This window comes from Jatropha curcas, chromosome 1 (genome assembly GCF_041381405.1).
Source record: "Jatropha curcas cultivar XTBG-Jc1 chromosome 1, XTBG_Jcur_1.0, whole genome shotgun sequence".
NCBI classification, from domain to species: domain Eukaryota; kingdom Viridiplantae; phylum Streptophyta; class Magnoliopsida; order Malpighiales; family Euphorbiaceae; genus Jatropha; species Jatropha curcas.
The window spans coordinates 7,121,514-7,126,966 of record NC_143151.1 but is presented as its reverse complement, the minus strand read 5'-3'; the positions used below and the strand labels follow the sequence as shown (position 1 = coordinate 7,126,966).

The window sequence follows — 5,453 nt, the reverse complement described above, 5'->3', positions numbered from 1 at the left end:
TGCGGTGGCTGAAAAGTCGTGGATCTCAGAATCGATCATTTGGCTCGGATTTCACTCAGGAGTCCAATTTTGGTGTTAGTCGGGCGAGATCAGCCTTCTAATCAGCCGGAATGGGCTCGACAAGAGCCTAGTGCCGCTACCATCGTCGCCGTCGATCAGAAAAGGAAACTACAACTCGCCTGTGTTACAGCACTCGCCGGAGTCGGGAGTTAGAAGGAGACGCGACCTGAGCAGAGGCGAGCGGCGGCTGGAATCGCAAGGACTGGAGGTGCTTCTGTGTCGCTGCCAAGGAGAGACCGCAGTCGCCTACCCGCTGTGTTCACCAGAGACGAGAACCGAGAGAAAAGGAAAGAGGAACTGGTGACGCGATGATGAGAAGAGGTCGGCAGAGGGATGGCGGCTGCTGGTTCATGCCGGTCGGTGGAGATGATGGCTGGAAAAATCGATAGAGAGACAGAGATTGGTGCCGCTGAAATGAAAGAGAAGAAAGAAAAAAAAAAAAAAAAAAAAAAAAAAAAAAGCTTCTCTAACAATCTCTAGGGTAATCTACTTCGATTTGAACTGATTTGGTCCAACTCGGGAGTTTAGCCTGGTTTCATCTGATTTACAGATTTTTTTTTGGTTTGAAGATTCCAATTGATTTATGAATTCGATTTAGCAATAATAAAATATTTCATTTTAAATATCATTGTATAATCCCATTGGTTGAAATTAAAAACTAAATTTTTAAATGAAAATTTATGAAATTTTATTTTCGGATTATTTCAGTTTTATCCTTCCTAAATAAACTTTCAATCTTCATACAACCATAAAAAAATATACAGTTTTTTCCCTTTTTATCTCTTTCATAAATAAATTATTATGTATATTACATTTGAAAATTTATTTTTTGTAGAAAATATATAAAATTAAATCATTCAAACATAAAGAAAAAAAGAATGTTAAAAAAATCTATATTTTTTTTCTTTTTTTATCTATATCATAAATAAAATATTTTAAATTATAATCAAAATAAAATTAAATTTAAAAAATAAAATATAAAAATTATCAAATTTCTTATTATCATATATATTTATTAAAAATAAATTTAAAAAAGATAAAATTTAAATATTTAAAACTCTTAATTATTTATATGTTGAGTAATAAAAAATATTACGTAAAATAAATGTTCAATCCTCTCCAAATAAACCCTCAATTTTTCCTTCAACCATAAAAAAGAATATAGTTTTTTCTTTTCTATCTATTTCTTGAATAAAATATGATTTATATTCTATTTAAAAATTTATTTTTTAGAATATATGTCCAACAATTATAAACGTAGAAAAAGAATATACTTTTTCTCTTTTTATCTCTCTCCTAATAAAATATTTCAAATTATACTCAAAATAAAATCAAAATATTTAAAAAATAAAATATAAAAATTTTCAAATATCTTATTATCATATATATTTATTAAAAGATAAATTTAGAAAAAAGATAAATTTTAAAATTTTAAAATTCTTAATTATCTATATGTATTTATTTAAAGAATATTTTTTATAAATTACATCCAATTAACAATGTAATTTTCCAATTGATTATGACTAAGGCTATTTTAGAATATTATAAATGTCATTAAGGATGATATTAGTAATCTCAATATTTCCCCCTCATTCTCACATTTATATATAGTATAAATATAGATCGATGATAACTAGATATATAGCAAGACTACCAAGTCTTTGTGTACAATTTTTATTGATCGACTTCTCTAGGTAAGTCTATTTTGTTAAGAATTAATCTCAAATAATTCAATAATAACCTAGATCGTGCAAACCACTAGATTCAACAAAATAGATTGAATAAGAAAAGGTTGCGTACCTGACATCGTTGTTCGTCGATCTTGATGTATAGAATTAGGTTTGCAGCCTTCCAGAGAATTGAAGAATCGATTTAGCGGAAGCAATACGAAAGGAACGTAAAACTGAATCGTATTCAACTCCTCTGGGGACCACGACTTTTATATACCTGTAGGGTTAGTACAATTCCTATTTCGGTCCTTTAACGAAATAGGAATTATATAATGGTCTCTACACTTAATATCTATAATTAGTTGATACCTCAATAGTCAATTATTCACAATCAAGACCACATTTGAAATTGACTTTACAATTAGACTGCTGTACATATTTAATTTTACATATTAAGCCCGCAATAGAAAATTAAATCCAACAATCTCCCACTTGGGCGAACATATGTTAAATAAAATACATACACCAAAATGAGCTCAACAAACGCAGTCATACAAGGTATCCAAAAACAATCTCGTCCATTAGTTATATTGATAAAGAGCTGAAGAAACATCCGCCATAGATCTCATGACTAAGTTCATCATCAACTACATTACCAATATCCCTAAATGACATAGATTCATTATAGAAGTGTAGCATGAAAACTACATGCAATGTGATCATCATGTCTGTTTCCAACTGGTCACCAACAAAAGTGAGATCAAGCAAAACAATAATAGTAATACAGAGTGTAACCATCAACCAAAATGAGTACTCAACAAAATTTCATAATAAAACATATCCAAAACAAAATAGAGCATTCAAAAACATAATGTATACATAAAGAGCAAACTCCCACTAAAACTAGACAGTCTCAAACAAAACGATACCCATATGAGCGGTGTGCTCATGGAAAACTTTCGGTATCACTGCCTTTGTAAGCGGATCTGCAATCATAGAGTTTGTTCCAATATGCTCTAAGGATATCTGTCCACTCTGTACCCTCTCCTTCACAGCCAAGAACTTAATCTCAATGTGTTTTGATCGAGAAGAGCTCCTGTTGTTGTTGGAGAATAAAACGGCTGACCTGCTGTCACAATACAACTTCAGTGGTCTTTCTATTCCACCTACTACACGCAGCCCAGTGACAAGGTGAAACAACTCAAATTTTTATTTTCAAAGATTTTCCAATTAAATTTAATAAACCGACAGCTTGGAAATTTATTTTAATATTTTAATGCGAACACTGTGAGAAACCGAACCGAAAACCGATTGAAAAAGTCGAAAACCAATCGAAAATCAAAGATTTGGGTCGAATCGAACCGAATCGAACCGGTTCGACCCAAACCATCTAGAAAATTCCCTTTCCTTTTTTTTTCCCAGCGCTGCACCTCTCTACTCCTCACCATCACAGCAGCGCCTCCTCCTTCCTCTTCTTCTTCTTCTTCTTCTTTCTTTCTTTCTTTCTTTCTTTCCCTTTTCTTCTTCCTCTCTTCTTCTTTCTTGCTGTGACTGCGCCTGCGTCGACCTCAGCCAGCAACAGCAGAGGCGCGATCCACAGCCAGTCGCACCGCCTCCATCGCGCACAGCACCGCCTCGCCGCTCCTCCGCGCGCCACAGCCAGCGGCTCCACCTGCAGCAGCGCTTCATCCTCAGCCAGATCGCAGCGCCACAGCTCCTCGAGTTCATTGCGCCACCATCCTTGCTGTCCAGTAGATCGCGCCACTTGCTCGCAGTCCCGATGCGCGTAGCTCCGATCTAGCACGCGTAAGCCTTTCCGATCTAGCAAAATTCAACAAAAATTATACTTGGGGTATAGAGCAATTCTTGCTAATTCTCAGAATTTATTTTAGTAATTTGGGTATAATTTAACTTAGTAATTTTAGTTAACTAAATTAATTTTAGTAATCTTGATTAGTTAATTTAATTTAGCAAATCTGATTAGTTGAATTAATTTAATTTAGTGTTGATGAGTCGATTAATAAAAATATATTTGATTAATTAAAATTAAATTCTGGTAATAAATAAAATTGTTGGGAAATTATGATTTATGGAATTAAAGAAAAATTAATATAGTTGATGTGGATAAATGTGGAGGACGGGAAAAATTAAATTGATGGAGGATGGAAAATTTAATTGATTGATTGCCCGATGGATGGGCTGTGTGATTTGGAGTTATTAGATAAAATTGTTGATACTTTAAACAGGTGGAAAGTCCAATTTTTAAGGGAGATGCTGTCGAAATTTCGGTAGAAAATAAAATGAATTTCGGTAGCAAATAAAATTTATTATAGAAATTTAATTAATTATAAAGAGTAAATTATTGATAGAAATTAAATAGGTTAAGAATAGTAGTGTGATGAATAAATATTTTATCTGATATTATTCTTTTTCCGATGTCATTTTTACTTTGCTTAGATCGCTCGGGTCCATCTAGTGCTCCTCCCGGATAGAATCAAAACTAGAGCTTCGCTCTCCACCACAGTGAGTAATAATAAATAATGCATATCAACACTGCATTTGCATAACATTACATTTTTATATATTTACATATTGTATTTTCTCATATATATTATGTTATGATCACTATAATTATACTTGTGCATAATTGTGCATTTGGATGAAATTGGTGTATTATGATAAATGAATTGTTTGATTATTTGTGCTGTGTATATACTGTGCTCTGTTTGTGTGGAGTTGGGATGAAGTGGGTCACCATGGGTTTGTGAGGACGGTCGATAAATAAGGATCCTGATGAACTGATGAAAGTGGACCGTCGGCCGGGTAAATGGGAGATCGGCGCCCCCGTGTGCACCTGATGAACTGATGAAATGATGTTGATGATATGGAAAAGAAAAGAGAGAATGTAAAAATAAAATATTGAGAGGACTGGTCAAGTGAGGATTAGACCGGTCGGCCAGATATGGGGGATTGGCTCCCCGGGTGCACATGTTTGAGAGGATGGGCTGTTTGAGAGGACGGCTCGTCGGGGATTTAGGTGACGCCACTGACTAATTTCCACGTGATGTGATTATTTGAAGGTGATATTGTTGTGGGTGCTGATATGATGACATATGAGTGACTGTTGTGTGTTCATTCAGTATACTAGGGTGCATTTTGCTTGCCTGTATGTGGTGTGTATTATTTATTATTATTCACTGAGTTGCAAAACTCACCCCCTTCTCTCCAAACCTCTCAGGTACTAGGAAGCAGCTGATTCGATTGAAGCTCTGCAATCTTCTCCGCAGAGTTATAAATGTAAACTTTATATTTTTGTTATTTAATTTTGGTTGTATAAGTTACTCTTTTATCAGATTATTATTGAACTCCGCAGTTATAGGGTTGTGTATTTAAATTGGGCCTTATTGTTAGCACTACGCTATAAATTAATTATTGTGTAATTAACTGTAGGTAAACTAGTAAGCCCTTATTGTGATTATGAGTTATTGTGAATAGGCCCTGGTTAAATTTTATGTATTATTTGATATTGGGCCAGATGTTTGAAAATTTTATAAAACTTATATCTCAAGTCATATGGGCTTACTGTTTTGTTGAAATTAGGAGAATCATGTAGACAGATTGAATAATTTAGGCTTACTACGGGCCTCGGGGGCCTTAAGCTTACCTAGGCCCTAGTGCCGGTCCGGCCCACGGAAACGGGTCGTGACAAAGGTGGTATCAGAG

The 5,453-nt window shown here is 34.3% G+C and overlaps 1 long non-coding RNA gene across 1 annotated transcript; it reads left to right on the top strand.

Annotated features, from left to right (window-relative positions):
- The first annotated feature begins 3,178 nt into the window (after nt 1-3,178).
- LOC149498907 (uncharacterized) lies at nt 3,179-5,249 on the top strand. The gene is made up of 2 exons (XR_016321451.1): nt 3,179-3,582; nt 4,188-5,249. It is a non-coding gene; the product is annotated as an uncharacterized LOC149498907 (long non-coding RNA).
- Nucleotides 5,250-5,453: the final 204 nt, after the last annotated feature.